A 24,447-nucleotide genomic window follows, 5' to 3' on the forward strand; every position below is an offset into this window, starting at 1 on the left:
ACCATTGGCTCTCTTGCACTATGAGCAACATCATTTTGTAGGACTACATATGCACATATGCCTAAAAAAGTCCATTTCAGTGCAAGGGCCAATGGATCAATACTTTGTCAATTTTGTTTCTTTCCTTTCTTTTTTGTCATCCTTGTGTGTTTAAACGGTCTTTAGGTTACAGAAATTCAAAGCCAATAGTGCCTTTCCTTTGTGCTATTAAGAATCAAATGTTACTTAGATATGCATTAAAACTAAAAAGGGGTTTTGTAATGGATCTAATTGCATCGTCCCACTATGAAGCATGCATATTGGGCTATTTAAAAAAAAATTAAAAATGTTATGTACATTTTTTTTATTACAAATATTTGGCAGCCACGTTTAAGTGGTTTCATTTATTTTTTATGGCATATGCTCATAACAAAAAAAAGTGTATCCACCACACAGATTTGCCCATGTCAGACCTATTGACTTTGCCCCATTTTATTTTATTGGGTGCCTGCCATATCACCTGCACATAACCACAACATCTACTTAAAGCTATAGATGCTCAAAAACATCAACTAATCTGATCGTGTGAGTAGAACACCAGCCCAGGTAACTGGTGGAAGACTTGAGTCAAAGAAACTGAGGGACCAGAGTAAAAGATTACAAACTATAGAAGATACTATGTCTGAAAAAATAAGCGAGATTCACCCACAGGCATTAACTTGGAAAGTTGACAGAACTACTTCCTAACAGTGCCGTCGGGCAGTAGATAAAGAAATACTACATGGGTTTGCACTCAATACAGTTTGTTATAATATAAACACAAATAATATAAAACTACCATACTCTGTGCTGTTTTAATGCATAATTGGCCTCTTAAAGTTACACTTGTTCCTTGCATTAAAGCAAGCATATTTCTGACAGTAAAGGACCAACTGTTATTTCAATGTGTCTATCCCATTTAGTTCCATATTTTTCAGGAGTGAAAGAAAATATTTGAACTTAAGAACCAGCGCCTAACCATTGCAAATAAAAACTAACATTTTGTTTTCTTCTAAATATTCGGTCAAAGGAAGTGGTGAGCAGCGGTGCATCTCATGAGCGCAGTATGTATGTTACCACTTCCTGTTGAGCAGGTTGAACGGCTCAGTTATCACCCTCGTTACACATTGACATTGTGCCCAAATATAGAATTCGGTCAATGCAGAATTACTGGACTATTAGAATGTGAAGACTGAAAATGTTATTGCACGGCAAAACGGTTTACTTACAATACTATTAAAAAAAAATCCATAAGCTATATTAATGGGAGATTCACTACACAAAACCAGATTTAACAACATTCCTATTTCAAGATCAGCATATACTATGGAAGCTAATACCAATAACGGTTTCAAATTTTAAAAAAAGTAAAGCATTAACACTGCTAAAAGAATTCCACGAGTCAAAGATATCTAAACGGTCGCAGATTTCCTTGAGAATGGATGTGAACAATTTGCACAGACAGAACTGCAACCATATGTTCGACTCTGCATAAAGAATGAGTGCACAGATGTGCACTTTCCCTTCACAGAAGTTGGCGCCTTCAAATTATTGGTCATCACCCCACTTAAGAATGTTCGTTTTCACGAACATCTACAGGACCCCGCCAAGGAAGCCCATACACCTGCCCCTAAAACTATGGTCCAAAAATCAGCTACACTTGTGGCACTTCTGCGTTCGTGAAAGACCTGTGGGCATTGAACATTCTCCCAGTGCCCATCAATAATGTTAGGAAACGTACATTTGCATAGGGAAGTGAACGAGAACCTACATTAACCTAAGATGCGTATAATGGACGGCTTCATCTGCACTACTCAAACTGAGAAATGTTGTCACTCAACGTTCTTTTCATGAAAGCAGATTGTGTGATGTCGCTCACGTGCCTGCCCTGTGCGTCATAAGGTAATTGCTGGTTCTTGAAAACAGCAGAAGCAGCCGTTTGTGGGAACGGACTAGTCAGAAGTGATCATTCTTGAGTACAGACAAGTGAGGGTTTCAAGACAACTGAGAAACCAGAAGCAACCCCCTTCAGGGCAGGTGCTCAGTTTATATCAAACTGAACTTTCACAAGTTATTCATAAAACTACTTGTCTTCTTGCGTAAAAAAGATAACAGAAACATAATTGCTCCAATCATACATTTTCATTTACAGTGAATAAATCACTGATCGAATAGAGAATCATTGAAGCTTCAGAATAGTGATGCCTTAAGTGACGCTCTTTACTCCACGCAATAATACATCGATATCCATGTCCAACTGTTAAGCTCATTTGCCTACTACATCCTCAACATTTTGTATGACCAAGGGCGATTTTCAAATTCAGGACACCTTACATAGTTCTTGAAGAAGTCAAAGTGGTCCGTTGAGACTGCATTGGTTTGACCTTCGCAATGTTCATAGAAAGATTCTATTGGACAGCAGGCAGCAATGTTGAAGTAGATGTATGTAGTGTTTTGTGAAGGATTATATTGGGAAGTGGTCAGCTGGATCACGTTATGGGTCAGTGTGAACAGCCATCTGTACAGATGTATGCCAAAGACGTTAAAAGTAGGTTTCGTTCTGCTGAATGGCAGCAAGGAGTGAGATAATGTTAGAAAGAATCAGCACTTTGGTGCGCAAGAGAAGGATGCAGAGCCACAAACAATGCACATTTGCACCAGATGAGATCATCAGGACATAAAAATGATTTAGGAAGTAACAATTTTTAACTCTGGGCGAGGTAGTGCACAAAGGAATTGGAATTACAATAAATGAGCTGTGGATAAGGAAGTAAACAACTGCATTACAAGTCCCTCTATAAAACAGAAACTTCTGTTGTGGAGCGTAATGCTCCAGTGCACATTGACATTGCTATGTTGCAACAGGAGTCACTTGCTCCCAGCAAGCAATGGAAGCTGAAGCTATTCTACGATGTTGGTCTCATTTCTATGCCTGCGTTAGAGGGTGGATGGATGAGACTGGCTTAAATGGGTGGAAGAGCCGAAAAGGATTGCTTGGAGTAGAATTGGTCTGAGTATTGCCTACTAACAGCTTTAGCTATCTGTTGTCGAAGATGGATTATCTCCAAATACACTATAATACATAGAGCGAGCTTTGTTTTCGAACGCTTTCCTATACTTTGACAACTTTGTTTGTTATTTCTTATTTTGACTTTCTTCTTGTGTGGTACTGTCCCTTTACCATTGAATGAGATGTATCCTTTACCTGCCAACATCAGGGAACTTTGTATTTTTATTTGGTTGACTGTGCTCCTTGTGAGCATACAATTTTCAATCCCTATCTTTACTCGCAACACCATAAATCCATACACCTCATACAGTGCACCGCCATCCCTCGTATCATGCCATTCTGTTTTTCATTTTTTACATTTTGGTGGAAGCCTGGCCGCTGTATAATGTTACTGGACCAATCCCCTGCTCATTGTTGATCCCTCGTCCTTAGCCATGATAACCCTTGGTGCTTTCTTTTGTTTCCTCAAATTTTGGCACGTGCACAGCAGCAGCTTTTTGCATTACCACATAGAATTTTTTTTTTTTTTTAAATGTATAGTTAAAAAATGGTTGTCTTCCATTTTCAAACAGCCAATCTAGTATAAATGTACTTCCAAAATGACGGCTTATGTACTGAAATGCATGTGTACGCAAGGACTTCCACCTTGGAATGAGTTTTGAAAAAAACGCTGCCCCCAAAATGGCCACTGTTGAGTGCTCGTGTGCTGCTTACTTAGCTACAGTCAGACTATTACATTCTCTGGGTACATGTGTTAAACAAAAATATTGGTTATATGATCTGAAATGTCTTGACCTCCAGCATGTATTTGACTCTTCCTTGAGGAGCCAGTCACTTGAATTTTCTCCGACCTGATCATACCTTTCTATTTCTTGATTTTAATGACAGTAGAACCGGTTGCAGTAAATATCCAAGATCATACAAATCTGGTAGTAAGGAAGATAAGAACAAGCATTGGCATAGCCAATAGGTCTCGCCTTTGGGACCTTATAAGTACTTAGTTACACAGCACAATATCCTTACTGCAACAACATTAACTGTTGCATGGCTAAACACTTATAAGGTCCCAAAGGCGAGACCTATTGGCTATGCCAAAGCTTGTTATTTTCAGGTTCTGTGTCTGAGCCTAAAAGCAGCCGATGAAAATAATCAAGTAAAACTGTCTCGGCAAGAAAATGCGAAAAGTAGCGTTAAACTCAGAGAGGTCTTCCAGCAGGAAGTCATTATAGAGCCATTATTCCTCCTAAGCACTGGTACGTAGGAGGGAGGCGTAGGGGTCAGTGTAGGGTTCAGAAACACATGCAGCCACGCAAATTCCGCGAATCCTGGTGATACTTGATAGACACAAGCACACCTGACTGAAGTCCCTTATTATCAGTCAGAGAATGCTCCTCTCTTAGGGTGGGTGATGCTCTATACACCCCCCACCCTTTCACTAAAGACACTACTGCGCTACCTAAAACGTTTCCAAAAAGGTGTTGGTCTTCAAAAGACCAGAATAAGGAGTCAACTACTCTACTGCAAACCCGAGCTGGAACTCCTGCAACGTCGCAAAGAGAACCAGCTGCGTCAGATAAGGCAACTCCCTTCGCCCCTGCTCCGCCGGCCTCTGGGAGCGAAACTTTTGTAAAGCAGCGTTTTTTAAAACTCCGTTCTTGCAAATGAATTAAGTGCGGGGAACTAGAGGTAGATTGTTCATATTAGCCTTTCCTCAAACGCCTCTGCTGTTGGTGTACTTTGCTACTCGTAGTATCTTCACTTGGTTACACGCGTACATCTGCCTGTCTTCATATCGCCACAGACTGGTGCTTACAGATTACTGAATGATGCAAAGTAAACCACTGCTGATGGAAGGAAGCGGCAGTCGCCCCGTCTTTCCGCGCTCGCGCACGACGCTCATCCTCGGTGTCTCGACGTGCATCCTTGTGATTCTTGTGTGACCCGCCACTCGAAGGAGAGGTCAGATTATATGGCGCCAAAAACCCTGTCACTATCTCCCGGAAAAGGCTCATGAGCATCTACTGCCACACGTGATGCATTCCCACAGCATTGCGTTCCGCCCCGGAGGCCTGGGGTTCGGAGCCTGTGCCCTTCACTCCTGGAACATGCAATCTCAACACTTGGGTGCTATTCAAGGTAAATGCCTGTTTATAAAACAAATCTATGTATGGCTGTTCTCTAATGAGAACTGGCGTGCGCACCAACGTCCTTTACTGCAGGATTGTACTTTACAATATTATCAAGCAAGTCTGACATGATCAGCTCTGCCGGTATCACAGACATTCTGCATCCTGAACATTCGTAGTAAATTATTGTCAAATGGCACAACAACATTCTATTTCGTACACCATCCGCAATGGAGCGATACAATCAATATGATATTTTTATTATTAGAAAGGTGATATAAGTGTAACAAATCCTTGCTATCAGCAAGTGTTACACTCGGGCCTCTTCTTTTACTCACCAGCAGAAGGCAGCCTCCCATCAGACATAACCAATTGCGGAATGTTAGGGGTTCGTTCAATGTGCATGCTCTAGATCTGACACGATGGTGTGAAGGAGACTGGGCGCAAGACAGACAGCCTGGGGGCACATGCAGGGGCTTCCCGAAACTAGGTCTGGAAGTACAGGCAAGGTGGGTCAGCGGGTTAAGGTGAAACACGGAAATGGTAGCGGGTTGAAACAGGGGAGATGAAGTGGAGGATGGGTCAGCAAGCACCCCATGACACTACAACGGGCGGGCGGGGCAGATTTTGTTCAATCGTGGTGTGCTACTGTCCCACGCCACATAGGCCGTCACTGCTGCCCTAAAGCAACCTGTGCCTCCCGTGTGCTTGCCCGCTCTAAGGGCTAGACTGATAGAGGCAAAAGTAAAGGCAATTTATTAACAGGAAGAGCCAAGCCAGGGTCTGGTTTGGCTCTAGGAGCCCGTGCACCAGCCCTGAAAATATTTGGCATGTAAATTATGAACTAACGTGAAAATATGACAAAGTTTCTTCCTAATTCAAAAAAGCGAATTATTTACCATGCAGTAGTGTTTCAAATTAGTACATCATTTGAGATCACTGCATTTATTAACAAGCGCACGCCAAGCGCCTTCGCAAAAAATAACGCGAGTGGTGCGCACGCGCGTCACCGTAAGTGCTACCTTGCCGGCCACTAGCTTGTGCGCGTGATATTACGCTGGTCGCCAGGAAAGTAGCACTTTTCAAAGCAGCTACTAAATGTCTCGGCAAGACCAGCGCATGCGCTGGATCAGGCCGAGACCTAAAAATGAATTTCTTTTTTTCCTGGATCTACAATTCCACAATTTACGTACAGATAGGGCAACAAGTTAATGGTCTTGCCCTATCTTTTTCAACAGCTTCCTTCTCATCAACAGTATATTTACCGACACAATGTGTATGAAGACAATAAACCCATCAAGCCCACTGCTCCTACAAATTTCGATAGAGGTAAAGACAAACAAACAAAAAAACAAACAAAAAAAAAAAAAGAACTAAAGAGAAACCCCAGAAAGTAAAGTCATCTGCTGTGCAGAAATAAGCGGATATATTACAAAACGATCTTTGTGAAAAAGAAAATTATTCGGCACACTGTAATTGGAAATGCAAAGACTTATGCACAAAGCTCGGCACTTCAGCAGAAAAGCTCAACACCATCAATATGGACTCCCACTAACAGGTTTAGTCAAAATCCTGTTTATTGCCTTTAGGGATATCATCATCAAATTAAGAGATGAAATACCCGCTGTGACTGCTAAAACAGGATTTAATATTAAATGCACAGACTATCGACCCTGACCGACAATTAGCTGATAATGCCATCACATGCTTACCTACTTTTTTTCTGATAAGACACTGGTCATTTAGCTCTCAAATAAGCTTTTAAATCCACTGACTGACAGGCTTATGCGGACCCAACCTAGTCATTTTAAGCAGGTCATGCAGAGTTTCTGAGATGAAGTCCAAAATGAGAAACAAATGCTGCAACTAAATGGTAGCAGGGCAACGTAATACTCTCTAGCCTGCGAAAGGTTACAAACTGCATTCTTGATAGCACCTTCTTGATGAGGTTTTCTACTGTTTCTGTTCTCAGTACTGACAAAGTTAATAATCTTAGGGCTCGACTGAAAAAATCTATCCTTCATATTGTAGAAGAAAGAGCAACTAAAACAGTCTTAATTGATCGCCACTAACTTCAGCTGGTGCTTAATTACATTCCTAAACATAAACAGTCCCATCGTTGGTGCTAAAGCGACTGAACGTAAATTACAAAAGTCACTACGAGGTATTTTTTCAACTACATCATTCAAAGTACAGCAATGACACTTATTTATTTAAATAACTTTTCATAGCGCAAACATGACCCTTGCAGGGAATTGCTTTACAAAATTACTTTGTGCAGAGTGGTAAAATCTGCCATATCACATTCAATACAGATTCATTAACAGTTGAATGACAGAACCTTCATTATTAATAACATATTGTCGGAGTTCAGGCAGTTTTGTGAAGGAGGTGGGGTTTAAGGTCGCTACTGCGTGGAAGAGTGCGTAAGGTACCCAGAGAATACTTAATCCTGTGAGTGAACAGGGGAGATAAGGGTCATGTGATCTAGGGAAGAAATGTGTTCCTAATTAATTCTTTGCCTTTTTTCTTGAATGATAAGACCAAGGGATTAATTCTGATTTCAGGACGAAATGGGTTTCAGATTCTTTGGGCAATCCCAGAGAATGCACGGTTGTAGGTTTTCTTCTTGTGGAACCTGAACTTTCAGAAGGGAGTTGGAGCTTCTGGATGGTCTGGAGCCGCAGGATCGTTAAGAGTTTTTTGGACAAGATAGTTAGGGGTGTTGTGGTGGAGAGCCTTATGCGTCATGCAGACAATTTTTAGTTGAATGTTTGCTTCGCAGGGGAGCCAGTACAGGGATTTGAGTGACGTGGATGTATCTTTTTGAGCCCGGTTAGGAGGACAAGAAAAGGTAATGTCCCAACCCTCTGACGATCGTTGGATTATCTTCCTATTGATGACCGGATCAAATTCAAAAGTGAATGCCTTAAAAAAAAAATGCAAAAACAACAATTGATGGACAAATGCAGAACAATGTCATACATTCACCCTAGTACAGAGATCTGGGCCTAAATCCATCGTTTTTTTGCACTCCACACCACCCCTGGTCAGACATGGCTATATGCAAATCAGTCTTGACCCTGTGCCTGATGGGAACAGTCCAGCCCGAACTGCCAAGCCATGTCTTTCCTGGACCGGAATCAAGCATCCAAGGACCGGTTTCTGGCTATCAGCCTTCATCAGCCTGGATAGCTTGACTCCAGTGGTGTGGAGAGCATGGGACTCACGTCTGAGCATACCCATCCCACTCGGGGTGACAAATGCAAAAACAACAATTGATGGACAGAATGCAGAACAATGTCATACATTCCCCCCAGTACAGAGATCTGGGCCTAAATCCATCGTTTTTTTGCAAAAAAAAAGCCCTTTAAAAAAAGCTTGTGCCTACTTTGTCAGCATTAGAAAAAAAGGTACATTCTTAGCCTGCAATCTGCTGACCAAAATCATGTGCCACACAATTAAGAGTGTGTTCTTAAAGCAAAATAGTGTGCACGTATAGGACATGGAACCAGATCATTACAAACTCAGAAAGCAGAAATTAACTTTAAAAGCCATGATCTAAAGTTTCCTGCACATTTGTATTCTGCAGGGTTAATAGAGCACTACTAATATTCTCTCTCACTTTCATTCAGCAGAACAGGAAGATAGACCTACATGGGCATGTTATTTATTTCAAGCCACAATTGACTGAGAAAGAAGGGATATGTTGCCATTAATTTTAACACACTCACAGTTATCTATACGTGAGCCACACAGCAAAAAGACGCAAGCAAAGTGTTCCTTAATTTGAATTATGCATTTTCCTTACAAAGTCTTTGCATATCTTATGTCTTAAAAGATTGAGGCTGTTGAGAAACAATTAAAATTGGTATTGCTGCTAAGAGATCACAGGTTTGATGTGAAGATTAAAGTAACCCTGATCTGTGTACTTATCAGACTGATGACCATAGTACCGGTCTTTCTGTGTTTCTAGGATTACTGGTCCTGGCTCCTCCCTTTGTGGTAAAGGGCATCTGGAGGCACCATGTATTTACAAGTGCATCCATACAGTTGTAATAATAAGCAATGTGGGCATGTCTGCAGTGGTCATCTGGTCATACGATAATGTGTATATCATTACATTGTGTGCGTTGGCTGCCCATGGCAAGGTCACATCACTGTATTGATGACATAGTCACATAACCTTTTGGTATCAGCACTGTTATGTTATATGCTTGCCTGAGGAAACATTTATTATGGTGTATGTAGGCCCCTTGCATTGACGAAAGCCCAGACCTAGAGAGGTGCTTAGGAAAGGCTAACACACGTTGATCATATCAGGAAGAAACACAAGGTCCTAACCGCTCCAGTCTTCACTTCATTTTTAGGTCTCAGCTCCATACAGTCTTATCTGTCTGCTGGCCAGATCTGCTGTTTCCAATACACTCCGTGCAGGATTTGGGTCAGCCTCTTGTCCACGACTGGACAGCTTTGTGTTCTATCGCTTTTTTGCCCACGATATGCAAGCTTTACTCCCTATTCTTGTGTTCACACCACCTAGGAGCATTTTGGTGTCATATTTTTATGAATAGATGACATATCTTTCAGCTTAGTACCTGAGGAAACTATCTTTGGCATAGCGCACTCCATTAGAGTGCATCTGTTCCCATTAGTTCTTTGGCCTTCTTGACACATGTACATGTGTGGAACTGGAAAACAAGCATAAACAAAGCTAATAGCTCTGCATTTTAGCGTAGAAACGGAGTAGTTTTGTAAATGCTTGTTAACCTTGTGCCCTAGAGACAAAGTATCCTTAGCTCACCTTGGGACACAAATTTTAAATCCTCCTCTAAACGCTCTTTCTACAAACATTCCCATACTTAAATATGAATTAATCCGAGTTGGATTCTGCATTGTACTGACGCCTCTCCTCCCGGAGAAGATGGTTTGTCCTTCTTTTGGTTTCCTCCTTGGTCGGTTTTCTCATTTTAGATCTGAGCTAGAGACAGTATTACCACAGCACAGAGCACAGGGTAAAGGACTCACAGTAGAAGGAGGCGATGGCTGAAGGTTACTCACCCATTACCACATGCTATACATGCTGTGGTGGGCGTAAGCCAAATGTGAATACCATTTGCATGGACCAGAGGAGTAAGGGGGCTGAGTGAAAGACATTGTATGTACATTGGAATACTTTATTACGATTTTATGGAAAAAAATGAGAATGGCAAAAAGCTAAAGAGGTCTCTACCAGATCTAAGGTAGTCTGTGATCAAATCACCACAGTACCTCTACGTAATACCTCTTCAGGCAGCTTCACAAAATTGAAGTCCACTGGGGCATTTCAGAATACTTCAATTTTCTCAGGAGAAACGATACAGAGATATCAAACATGGACAAGTGTGCATAGGAAACTAGATGCTTTGTTACACTACTGCTGCAAAACAGAAACCTAGCTTGCGGTGTACCCTGACTGAACTCTAGCAAAGAGTACACATCTCACGCAGTCAGTGCAAAAACAAGCTCACAAAACCCAATATTTGAACATGCGTTATAGGAGCAGCATCATTGTACTGCAATAGATGAAAATGTAAATAACATTCAATTCTTCTAAAAGACCGGATGGTATGTGCGGACTTAGAAATGTGCACTATGCTGTGAAGTTTACAAAGCACAGCAGTGCCGTTGTTAGCAGGGCCATCTGTGGGATGAGCCAATTAGATTAACACAAGTCTGTTGATGTATATACAGCTCGTGATCGGAAACAGATACTCGGTAACTTTTGGAGAGGCTCCAAAGGACAGAAAAAGTATAAAACGGATGAGGAAGAACCCAGGGGGAAGGTGGGCTCCAAAACGAGCTTGAGCTACTCCCGCTGTCAAAGAGGTGTGTGTGTGTCGGCTGCAAACATTAAAAGAAACAGACAATTAAAATATTCCTGAGAAGCAAAAGGCCGCCTAGAAGGCAGCAAAAGGCCGCCTAGAAGGGCTCAGGGTGAGATTACAGTTCGCCATCGCAGGGAGGCGTCAGGGCTCGACCAATGAAGCGGGTCTTTGCGATAACCTGCACGCCGAGGATTTCCTGAGCATTACGCAGCACTGTCTCTTAGAGACCGGGGAAAGAACAAAAGCTTCCTGTCAGCCAGCACACAGCGTAACGTGAAGCTCGGCGCCCTCGTCACTGCTTCAACGTGGAAATGCAGCTCTACAGAGGGCCCACTTCCGTTACTGCCGCCCCTAAAGAACGGATAACAAACCCCGTGAATGTGTATGGCTTCCACACAATGCCATCGAACAAATTAGAACTAAAGCAGGTAGTAACATGTGACGTCATGCCACTGTCCCTTCTACCCACCCATACTCACGTACCAGAACGGAAGAAAGTAGGGTCGGTGAAGGACACGGTCCTTTAAAATGTTACTTGTGTACAGAACAGTACATGACACTAAACTTCCCTTTCTTCGCCTAATGAGCGTGAGGGGTGGAATTTAACAAGCATTGGAAAAGTCAATTGGCTTTTTCTATGTGTATCAGCCATGTTCTACAGAATCTACAGCAGTGTGGGGGCTGTGCAGCTCAGCTGAAAGTTAGGGAAAAAACCAGTGATATGAACCGGCCAGCGCTGGCCGAGTTATAGCGCCTTTTCTGCCGTTGGGACTCGAGGGAGGGCAGATGTGGCAAGCAACATCAGATGGGAGGGCAAGCAACATAACGCATAAAGGGGCATGTTGGGATGGAAATTGCTCTGCATCAATCGTAATGGACGTGTACCCCTGCCCTGAGTGCCCAGCTGTACAGTTGTCTCGATCTCCAATGATTATTTTGTTGTCATAGGTAAAACACAGCTCATGCGTGTGCGCCATGACATAGGCATGTCTCATGGATTGTATTCTTGTTGGAATGAGAGGGGTGGTGCCCAAGTGCTACCCTCAAAGTGGTGGAAGGTTACTGCATTCACCCAGAGTTAATCAGTATACCATGTAGCGATCAGTGGAAGTAAAAAGGTCCTTTTTAACCGATGCCACAGAAGTGAGACCTACACGCTTTTTTTTTCCAAGTAATGCTGCTGTGTGCTTAACTCGCCCTACAGCCTACATCAGTTAGATGTGAAGTGCTGTGCAGGATTGGTGACCGCACTGGTTCTGGGAAGGGTACAATACAGGGGCAGAGCAGTACAGTGTGTGCATGATTAACGCATGTACTAGGTGCATGCGTAACTGCGAGGATAGCAGTACTTGAAAGATGTAGTACTATGCAGTGCATGCATGAGGAGTGTGTTTTCTAGGTGAATGTGTCCCTGCGAGGAGTACAGTACATGAAGAGTGTAGTGTAGTACAGAGCAAGCATGGTGATCAGGGCTGAAGCCTGCGCTACACCATAGTGGCGACCTCGTATGCCAGGAGGGGCCTCTGTGGTAAGGACTGCCGTGCAGTAAGGGCCAAAGCTTTACTTGGCAGTGGTGCAGCAACCTTGTATGCAAGGAGGGACTGCAGGGAATAAATATGCCATGAGGATTGGGTGGGAGTCGGTGAACTGTGAGCAGCTGTAACTCATAGGTGGCCAGGAACAATGAGAACTGCAACAGACCGTGGACCGAGCAAGGACGCCATGGGTACATCCTCACCTCAGCGGGATCATGATTAGTAGCGTTGGAAACACCCCTCCATCTCCATGGAAATTTAGCCTGCAGAAGAAGCTCGGAAACACCTGTGACCACTGCTAAAGCACAATGGAATATGCTAAGGAGAGAGCCTGCCCATGCCGAGTGCTGCTGCTAAGTCCACATACAGCCGACTCGCCTGAGCAGGACCGGAGCTGTTGAGAGTACCTGCGGACGGGGAACCCTCCAAGACGCTACACACTTTCTACCTGCCAGAACAGGAAAGACTTGTTACGGCCTAGCAGACCCTGGGGGACTCGCTCCTCATAGGGTTACGGAGCGAAGACACTTTTGACTGTACCTGAAGAGTCAGTGTGGACTTTTGATATACAGGTTGATAGTAAGCATTCCCTGGATGCGGACCCCAGTGAACCCGATTAACCCCGATCACATAGAAAGAAGAGGTGGGACAAGGACTAGCCACTGAGACAATAGCGCCCTGACCTCAATGGGGAAATGTGCTGAGTGCCATAATTTTCCTTTGAATAAGTAGAGTTAGAATTAACATACTTCTTTTGGTTATAATAGTAAGCATTTGGCTGTACACTAATTTATTGCTGCTGAGTGCGGAGTTATGAGCCATGTTCACTGATCTGTATTCCCCCTCACCCCACCATCCCCAGAGGAAGCCTTCCACTGTTTGTTCATGTCTCCCACTGACAGTCAAGTTTAAAAGGGGTACTAGGACCAGTTGCACATAGTAGCCCCCCCCCCAGGACATCAGGAGTAAAATAACTCAATCCCCACAGTTGAGCCCTGTAACCAGTGTGCCCCATGGTCCTCTGAAAAGGGGTTCCGATAGGGCGGCACATAAACGCATGGGAGACAAGCAACAAAACGCAGTGCGGAGGGTTGGGGGGGGGGCAAAACACCACAGGGAAAGCAACAACCACTGCAGGCTTGGGTAAGCAACAAACACCACAGGGCAAGCAACAAAACGACGAGAGGGCATGCAGCAAACATGGGTGTACAAGTAACAACACTGGACAGGAGGGCAAGCACCAACACGGAGGGCAAGCACCAACACAGAGCACAACGGATTCAGCAACAGTGGAATGGAACAAGGAGGGCTGGAGGTGGTAAGCAGCAACACGGGCAGCAAGTGGGGGCTGGCAACAACACAGGGGTCAAAAGTACACGGATAACAGACTGCGTGAAATGGATGGAATGAGGAAAGGTAAACACAGGAGACTACCTGTAAAACACATGCACACTTATGGAGTTAAACTAGGCTGCCACACTTTTCTATACCAATTAATTCTTCTTTACATGTATAATCTTGAATCGATTGGTATACACTTTCTTGCTACCTAGTGCATTTAGCTATTTTCCGCACTACAAATGTAATCTTAGGGAGCCGGTTTATGGTAAACAAAAACGAACAAAAAAAGTCTAACAATATTGTTTAGAGGTCCAGTTAGGCTGAAAAGCTGCATGTGGCCCTTTGGTCACAATCTGTAGCATTTCCTTTACTCTCCAAATAGCCTCCGACAGCCCAGTGGTGTCCCTCAGAACTCTACTCTTTCTCTGCTGCTTTTACACCCTGCGATATGTCGGCTTACTCATTCTTATGCCTCATTTCTTTACAGATGATACAGGTTATGAGGAGGCCCTAGAAAGAAAAAGAAAAAAGTAACCCCGTACGTCCCCGACACTCTTTCCCGCGTTAAATAGTTGTCACCACTTCCCCACCAATTCGAGGCATCAATCCCTATATGATTTTAGTTATGAAAACCAGCTAGACTAAAATAATAACTAAAATCATATAGGGATTGATGCCTCGAATTGGTGGGGAAGTGGTGACAACTATTTAACGCAGGAAAGAGTGTCGGGGACATACAGGGTTACTTTTTTCTTTTTCTTTCTAGGGCCTCCTCATAACCTGTATCATCTGTAAAGAAATGAGGCATAAGAATGAGTAAGCAGACATATCGCAGGGTGTAAAAGCAGCAGAGAAAGAGTAGAGTTCTGAGGGACACCACTGGGCTGTCGGAGGCTATTTGGAGAGTAAAGGAAATGCTACAGATTGTGACCAAAGGGCCACATGCAGCTTTTCAGCCTAACTGGACCTCTAAACAATATTGTTAGACTTTTTTTGTTCGTTTTTGTTTACCATAAACCGGCTCCCTAAGATTACATTTGTAGTGCGGAAAATAGCTAAATGCACTAGGTAGCAAGAAAGTGTATACCAATCGATTCAAGATTATACATGTAAAGAAGAATTAATTGGTATAGAAAAGTGTGGCAGCCTAGTTTAACTCCATAAGTGTGCATGTGTTTTACAGGTAGTCTCCTGTGTTTACCTTTCCTCATTCCATCCATTTCACGCAGTCTGTTATATATTTTTTTCCCCCAGTTGTTTTTAGTCTAGCTGGTTTTCATAACTAAAATCATATAGGGATTGATGCCTCGAATTGGTGGGGAAGTGGTGACAACTATTTAACGCAGGAAAGAGTGTCGGGGACGTAGGGGGTTACTTTTTTCTATATATATATATATATATATATATATATATATATATATATATATATATATATATATATATATATATATATATATATATATATATATTCCAGCTCCAGGTGTCCCTTTCTTGGAAACGCACTCGCAAAGGTTGGTGTCACAATCCTTTATTAGGAACAAACATCTCCCAACGCTGTAGGGATTACAGCATGTCGAAAAGCCTTACGCGTTTCAAAGCAGATTGCTTCTTCCTCAGAGGCTCGACTGATGCAAAAGGACACACCCACAGTTTTAACACATCCCACGCCCATCTCGGGGCAAAGCATTCTGGGTCCTGTAGTGTGTCCTGAAAAATAACACCCACAATTAGGTACATCAATGTTCACTTGCTGCCCTTTACAGTCTTTATAAGAGCCCGCAGATGGGCCCCAGCGTGGCGATGCCCATGCGATACCAACCAAGTCCCACATGTTAGGACATATCAAGTCAGCCCGTGGCCCACGGTTTTAGTGGTGGTGCGTTCCCCGCAGCAAGGACTGCCGCGTATTCAATTCCAGCTCCAGGTGTCCCTTTCTTGGAAACGCACTCGCAAAGGTTGGTGTCACAATCCTTTATTAGGAACAAACATCTCCCAACGCTGTAGGGATTACAGCATGTCGAAAAGCCTTACGCGTTTCAAAGCAGATTGCTTCTTCCTCAGAGGCTCGACTGATGCAAAAGGACACACCCACAGTTTTAACACATCCCACGCCCATCTCGGGGCAAAGCATTCTGGGTCCTGTAGTGTGTCCTGCTTTGAAACGCGTAAGGCTTTTCGACATGCTGTAATCCCTACAGCGTTGGGAGATGTTTGTTCCTAATAAAGGATTGTGACACCAACCTTTGCGAGTGCGTTTCCAAGAAAGGGACACCTGGAGCTGGAATATATATATCAAAAAAACAACAGGTTGCCCCCTTGAAGATGCCACACACTGAGGGGATTAGCATACGGTGCCACAGGCGGTTGCAGTGTTACCGCTGTCTCTCGGCTTCTGATATGCAGCCAAACGCGTTTCAGATTTCTCCTTGATCACTGGCTTTTGCATCACACAAACGAAAAACGCATTTGGCTGCATATCAGAAGGCGAGAGACAGCGGCAACACTGCAACCGCCTGTGGCACCGTGTGCTAATCCCCTCAGTGTGTGGCATCTTCAAGGGGGCAACCTGTTGTGTGTGTATATATATATATATATATATATATATATATATATATATATATATATACATACACACACACACATATATATACACACTCTGAAAATACAAGCAAATTTATAGACCACTTTTTGCAACCTTATGTACGGAGTCTGCCTTCATACACCAAAGACAGTGGAGACTTTTTGAAAAAAATCTATGATGTTAATTGGCAAAGTGATTATGTATTTATGACGTTAGATGTGCAGAGTCTGTACACAAGCATTCGACACAAAGACGGTCTAAATGCCATTAGACATTTCCTTGAAACTAGGAATATTGAACACTACCAACATACACAAATGTTGCTGCAGATGACAGAGCAGAGTGGTGTCTAGAAAATAACACATTCAGGTTCAACAAATTGTTATATAAACAAACACAGGGGACAGCCATGGGTACTTGCTTCGCCCCCAGCTATGCTAATTTGCACATGGGCTGGTGGGAGGAGCAAGTACTCAGGGTAACACACAGCACACAGATGTCAGAAAATGTGGCACATTACAGTCGCTACATAGATGACATGTTTTTGCTGTGGAAGGGAAGCGAGGAAAGTGCAGCTAAATCTGCCGAATATTTAAATCAAAACACACTGAACTTACAGTTCACCAGCACAACCAGTAAGCAATCAATCATGTTTCTAGATTTAGAGTTGTTTGTCTCCAATAACAAGATACAATCAAAAACCTGTAGAAAACCCACGACCGGCAACACCATACTGCACGCCAGTAGCTTCCACCCCACCAGCCTCATCAACAGCATCCCCTATGCAGAATGCCTCAGGATGAAACGCTACTGTAGTACACAAAATAGCAAGTTGCTGTAAATTTGGGTTATTGAATTGGAAGAATAAAGAATTGGATATTGAATTGAAAAACTAAGACTACTATTCTGGATATGAACTTTGAAAATTAAACCTACCTGAATATACGAGGATCTGGATTGTTGGATCAGTAATTGGATCCAGGATTCCTGTGACTGTGTTATTTGGACTATGTTATTTGATTTCTTATCTATTACAGAGATTGTTATTATATAATTGTGTGCTCGGGGAGAACTGTGTACGTTTTTAGATTCACCTAGGTGGATCGTGGTGGGTGTTGCATGCTAACCACACCTTCCCCCTGGTAGTACCGGGACAACTAAAGGTTCTTGTTAATATTTTTTCCCCCTACAATATGCTGAGCGCCCGCCTCTCTGTTGGTTACCACTTTGCATCTTGTTTGTAACGGGGCATACCTCTTACATGACTTCTGAGCAGGGGAAGTTTCCATGGCAACCCACCCATGCCACGACCAAGCCAATCACTTTTGTATATATAGCACTTCTCACTCAGTGTTAAAATGTTGTGATCAAGGCGGTTCTGCTGCCAAAACGAGTCAAGCTATTCATTTGGAATAAAGACTTTTCTTTGGTAACCTGATCCCACGGTGTCAGCGCCTGATTTTGTATGACAGAACACAGGATTGGAAACACACACACACACACACACACGTTTTATTCAGTCTTAACATCAGTATCCAACTGAAATACGGATGAAACTGAACACAAACGCGCCCAATCTTACCAACTGTGCAAAACTACAGTATGCTGTTGTCACAATTTAGAGATATACGTTTCCAGTTAGTAGACTTATTGCATACAATGCTCTCAATTCTATGATATGGGCTCATCCTCAAGGGCGGAACCAAGTCAGATCAGTATGGGCCTGGGCCTGGCCTAACCCCATCATTCAGTCATGTTCCGCAGGCCCTTGCATATTTTTTGGGACAACCCTTTGCCTTACATACCGATTCTCCAGCAAGGAAGTAGTAGTCCATACTCCTCAAACATTCTGAAAAAGGGGTAGCCACCTCTGACCACTAATTGTGCACCATGTCACTCTAGACTACTGTACATCCAATATCAACTAATAACTTATGCCATGTATGACCGTTCTAATCTGGGAACACAGTCAGCAAAGACATTTTACGGTCTCTAGAAGATACGTGATCAGTATCTATGGATGACCGTACACTCCAAGATCAAAGGTATAAAAGGTTCCCCCTATCAGTCTTGTATTTCAGACAGGCAGGGTCTAAACTCCATAGTCTCTCTGGCGTAAAATAACCCCTTAGGAAATAATTAAACTAGATTTGGGGCAATCGGTAAGGATTACTAGGTGCCTAGCAGCCATTTATGCTTAAACCTATTTTTCTTCCAACAGGTCGCCCAGGTGATGCTCCCACTTCTCCTCAGGGCAGTATAGGGGTCCAGTACATTTATTACCAGTGTTTTATACAGCCTTGAGACTCCCTTATTTGTTATCTTTTCCATAGAGGAGTTTAAACTCGAGGATTAAAGCCCAGGAGAGAGGTGATGTTATCATTATGCACTTCTAGTGCGAGTCTCAGTTGCATGTACACGAAGAATTGCGAATTAAGAACCACAAACTTTTCCATCAGTTGCTCATAGGACAGAATGTGGTCTAAGGCCTAGACCAGTGATACTCAGTCTCGGGGCCGCTTGCGGCCCTCTTGACCTTTAATTGCGGCCTCCCTGGTGAACAGCAGCACAACCTGCTGTTTAGTTACTGAAGACTAACATTCAGAAAAAAATGTTAAATAGACGGGAAAGCATCTATTAACCTGCAAATAAATGCTTACCCGTTCATTGAACATTTTCTTTAGACCTCCTTACACAATCACTGACCCATTCCGGCCCCCTACTGCCAACCAGCTGGTATGAGTGCGGCCCTCGGTCACACCACATAACGTACTTTGTAGCCACTGGTCAAATGTTTGCGAGTACCCATGGCCTAGACACTCCGGATCTTGGATATCCCAATTTTGTCTCAGGCCAGGAAACTGCGTGAGCCACGTGCTCTGACACAGGGGTGTTTCCTTTGTCAGCTTCCCAGCCCGTTTATCTCTTTGAAGCACCAGCAATCTAAGGGAATGGCTGTCATCAGGGGGCAATGCCTGGAGTCTTCGTGACCCATACAATATTGATCATGGCCCACATTTATTCTATTTTCTATTCCGATTGTTAAGTCGTCTCTGTCTCTACAGATACAGTCATTAATGCGAACCAAATGGGAAGCCCAAAAACACAACTTTATGTCCACTATGTCCAGCCCATCACCAAACAATTGTATTTAGCTTCATGCGACTACTCTAGAAAGGTCTCCTTCCCATATGTAGTTATTCAGTAAAGTTTAGATATTTGAAAATCAATTGGGGGGAATACTATGGGGATCATTTAGTAAATTATGTAACATTTGAGAGAGAGATCCATCATTTTAAATAAAGCTTCCTGACACGTTCTGGGGTAGGGAAACACTAGACAACTTAGAGTTTCCAATGCAGGTAAGTTTATAATTCTCAAGATCCTGGATACAATGGCACTTCCATATCCAAGACCCAATACTTGCCTACCAATCATATTCAAAGGGAGCTTACTCCATGTACTCTAATATTCTGGTGGTGAGGGGGTGGGGGAGAGAGGACAACATTCAGGTGCAAACTTTAATGCTGATCTCTAAGCATTGGCTTTTTGTAAACTCCTAAGGGAAGCCATTTGGCACCACACTTTCCCAGGGGCATCCCCTGCTTGGTCTCTGTCATCTCTTCCTTTGAGAGTGGACGATCCAGCTCTGCTCTTTCAGAAGAGGAGAAATATGAAAATACTGAATTCCACACAATTGGGTGGTGGCATTCTACTGGTCGAGGTGATTAGATCTGCATAGTGCCTCATCATAGGACGCAAATGTATCTGCCATCTCCAGTGATATACATATCGGGTCATATAGGGTTCCGAATTTTAGACATGAACTTAGCCTCCATATCTTTATTGACAAGGCAATAGAGCAGTTTCCCTTTCCCCGTCTTATAGTTTCAGACCTCATATTATGAGGAAAGCATTTCCTTGGCAGCCAACTCCCCTCGTGACACTTGTTGCATAGCGAAAAAACTGCTTAAAGCCTCCTTATCCCAGATATACCTGATGACACCGACCAACCGTGCAATGAACTTGCAGAATACTTTTACAACAGAATTCAAACTATCTACTAGTCAATTCCCTCTGTAGATATTCACAATAATTCTCACTCAGAGGGTGTAGGTCCGCATAGCAGGGAGAACTCCTTGGAGGCATTTCCCCTGATGGACTGAGTAACTCGATACTATCTTGGTAGTCGCGAAGAGCGGGTTGCCTAGAGACCCAGCTCCCCTTAATTTCCTGAGGCAAATGTCTGGAAGGGTCTCCCCGATCATTTTGGATTTGATCAATGCTTTCATTTCCACTGGAGTGGTCCCACCTCCGTGGAAAAGAGCGATGGTAAAGCAAATCTTGACCCGGACCTCCCGGGTAACTATTGTCCCATCTCGCTTCTCCCAGGGATCGATAAAATAGCGGAGAAACACGTCAACTCAGCGCTTTCTACATTTTTGGAATCACACAACCTCTTTCACCCCTCTCAAACCGGCTGTCGCCCACATCAAGGAACAGAAACTGCTCTTTTAGCAGTTGTCGAAGAGCCTTAAAAGATTCTTGATGCTGGAGGCCCCACAGCGGTTATCCTCTTGGACCTCAGTGCAGCCTTCGACAAGGCCAACCACCAGATTTTGGTCCATTGACTTAGAAGTTTAGGGGTGACCGGAGTAGCTTTAGCATGACTGCAATCATTCTTGGCTGAGAGTTCCTTCCAGGTTTTCGATGGTGATGTCACTGTAAATTCTATGCCTCTCCACTGCGGAGTTCCTCAGGGATCGTCCCAGAGCCCATCCTTATTTAATGTTTATATGAGCCCGCTTGAGGAGATTGTGCTCCTTTTTGGGTTCACATAGTGACCTACACTGATGATACCCAACTGGTGGTTGCACTGAACCACTCTGATAATGCCTCTATCGGCTTTTGTCCCGGTGTAGAAGTAGCTGCTAAGTGGATGAACCATTCGTATTTAAAATTGAACGGAGAGAAGACTGAGATGATGCACCTAGGCAATCCCTCTCTTCAAAGCGGAAGTAATGTGGCCAGCCTGTATGGGACCCGTCCCTGCCCCCAAGACCCAGATGAAAAGCCTAGGGTTCTGCCTTGATCAAGAGCTCAGCTTTATGGTCCAGAGGCAGAATGTAGCGGCTTCCTGCTACGGCATCCTAAGGATGCTCCGCAAAGTACTTCCACTTCTTCCCTTCCAGGCAAGAAGGCTTATGGTGCAGGCATGCATTCCCTCTCGCCTGTACTACGGGTATGCCCTTTACCTTGGAGCCCCTGGTTCCACCTTCTCAAAACTCCAAACAATGCAAAACTGCGCAGCGAGGTTTCTTGTGGGGATCCCAAACCGGCAATCAGCAAAACGCGCCTTGAAGTCTCTCCATTGGCTCTCTGTATGGGATAGAGTTAACTTTAAGGCTATGTGTATCGTCCACAAGACGTTAGCAGGGAATGGACCAGCGATCAACCATTCCATTGCCCAGCTTTACCTGGCGAATAGACTGCTACGCTCAGATGATTTGTATTTTGCCGTCGTTCCCAGGATTAACCCCTTCCATGCGTTGGACGGCCCCTGGCCGTCCGACATCACAGTGGGCGTGTGCGGAGGACAGCCGGGGCCGTCCGAACCCCACCAATTCAATAATTAGCCAGCACTGCAGCAGAATTCGCACAGCTGTCAAGGTGTTAAGAAGTTAGTAGAATGTGAGTCCTGGGAAACCCAGGACTAAACCCTGCACAGCTTAATGGCACTAAGGCCTAAATTTCATAAACAAACTTTTCACAAGTAGTGAACTAATGTTTTTTACTTCAGTAATTTCACAGGAATCAAAATATCGTGAATAATTCAAATACATTTCAAAAAACTGATCTGATAAGTTTCACAATATAAGAAAGTTAAACACATATATATTCTTTGTGAATTAACATCCCAAAAAAAATTCATCAACAACACAATGCATTTCGGGTTCAATCTGAATCCTTCATCAGGGGTATACATGTTCCAAGAAACCAAGTATTAATTCAATTCGAAGTCTTCGGAGTCAGTCAGGTTGCGATTCTACAAAAAGAAGTTGCACTCACCTCAGTTATAACAATAATGATGAAATACAATACAGATTATGATCAGCAATAGTCATGCCGCTGTGGGTATTTACATTTGCAAAAACGACACCAAACAGAGAGAAATTAGCAATAAAGAAGATTGTGAAAAGAAAGTCAGAAGCATAATGAACATAAACCATGTCTCTCAAATTAAAGACTGTGTCAACAGAAAATAGAAAGGACCAGAGAAAGTGACGACATGAAACTGTCAATACTACACCACACTCCTGTGTCATCCACAGTGAATGATACTGCACTACACCACACTTAATAATTAATCAATTGTATACCTCATAAAGTCCAACAACGACCAGGTGAAACTGTCCCGTGTTTTTAAGAAAGTGTTACTACGAGTGAAATTAAAAAATAGTAAATAGATGAAATGTGCTACTAAAAATACAAAATAGTCCAAGATATTAGACGTCACTTTCAAAATCGGGTGAAACATACCCCTGTTCACAGCAAGCTGTCAAAAGGATTTCCAAACTGTGGCCAGACATCATACCATTATGCGGACGACACTCAACTTGTCTTCTCGCTTGAGGGCAAGGAAGCAGTGTCGTTGGACATCTTCCACCGATGTATGCTCGCAACTGCCGACTGGCTGAATCAGAATTCGCTGCAGTTTAACAGCTCTAAGACAGAAGTCTTACACTGCACTACTGATCGTGTCCCTAGACCTCTTCCGCCGGACTTTTGGCCGCCTTCCTTCCAGAGCACGTCTGTGTCAGCTATGTCGGTCCGTAATCTGGGAGTGATGTTTGGGTCTAATCTCCAATTGGACGCAGCTGTTAGTAAAACTGTGAGTAACTGCATGGGATTACTACGAATGCTGAGGAAGGTCCTCCCGATGCTTCCTTTGGACAGCAGACCAGAGGTGGTGAGAAGCATTATTGTAAGTCGTTTGGACTACTGTAATGCCCTTTTCCTCGGAGCACCAGCTACCTTGACAGGAAAACTGCAACGGGTGCAAAATCTTGCAGCCAAATTAGCGCTAGACCGTCGCCGTTTCGACTCTTCATCCCAGGCACTAAGGGACCTCCACTGGTTACCGGTCCTTCAGCGGATTGATTTTAAATCATTATGTATTGTATTTAGGGCCCTTCACGGACAAGGCCCTATTCCACTACAGAACATGTTCCATTGGTATACCCCGACCAGATCCCTTCGCTCGGCTTCTGCCTACCTGGCTGTGGTGCCTAAAGTATTGAGATCACGATTGGGTGGCCGATCTTTTAGCTTTACGGCAGCTAGGCTATGGAATGCTCTTCCATTGGGATTGAGAAGCACAAATGATCTCAATTCTTTTAAGAAAAACTTAAAAACCCATCTTTTTCCCAAGGCTGGGTTACATTAGTTTCTTTGATCAGCACGTTGTGAAGCAGGTTTCTTATAGTCAAAGCGCCAGGATACCCGTTGGGTGACAGACCCGCGCTATAAAAGTATACCAATACATACATACAATACATACATACATACCACGGTGGACCTCGTAGGTCACTAGAGTGAAAGATGCGTAACGATAGTGAAATCTACAAGATACAACGAGCCAAGTTCTTCAATTTAATAATGGGACCATGTCTCCATCTTACCTCGGTGTAAAAAATACTCGCCCCCTCTGTGCTTAGGTGTTAAGAAGACCAGAAGTGGCGGTCGCCTATTCTCCTATATTGCCGCTAGGATAAGGAACACCCTTCCTCTCCGCCTATGGAAGGAAACCAGCCATCTGGCCTTTCGGCAACTGCTAAAAACGTGGCTCTTGCCTTAGCATTGCTGTGATGTTGTCGGTTTACTGCGATCAGTGCTGGGATGCCCCTGGGTAGTTATGCGCTTAATAAATGCTTTTTTCATTTCATTATCTGTATGCTTCTAAAGGATG

At 43.5% G+C, this 24,447-nt stretch overlaps 1 protein-coding gene across 3 annotated transcripts in view; it reads right to left on the reverse strand.

Annotated features, from left to right (window-relative positions):
• Positions 1-24,447, reverse strand: part of RAB8B (RAB8B, member RAS oncogene family) — a 245,432-nt gene that overhangs the window by 206,250 nt on the left and 14,735 nt on the right. The gene's annotated exons all lie outside the window — the stretch shown is intronic.

The sequence above is a fragment of the Lissotriton helveticus genome, chromosome 3_2 (genome assembly GCF_964261635.1).
Source record: "Lissotriton helveticus chromosome 3_2, aLisHel1.1, whole genome shotgun sequence".
Taxonomy (NCBI): domain Eukaryota; kingdom Metazoa; phylum Chordata; class Amphibia; order Caudata; family Salamandridae; genus Lissotriton; species Lissotriton helveticus.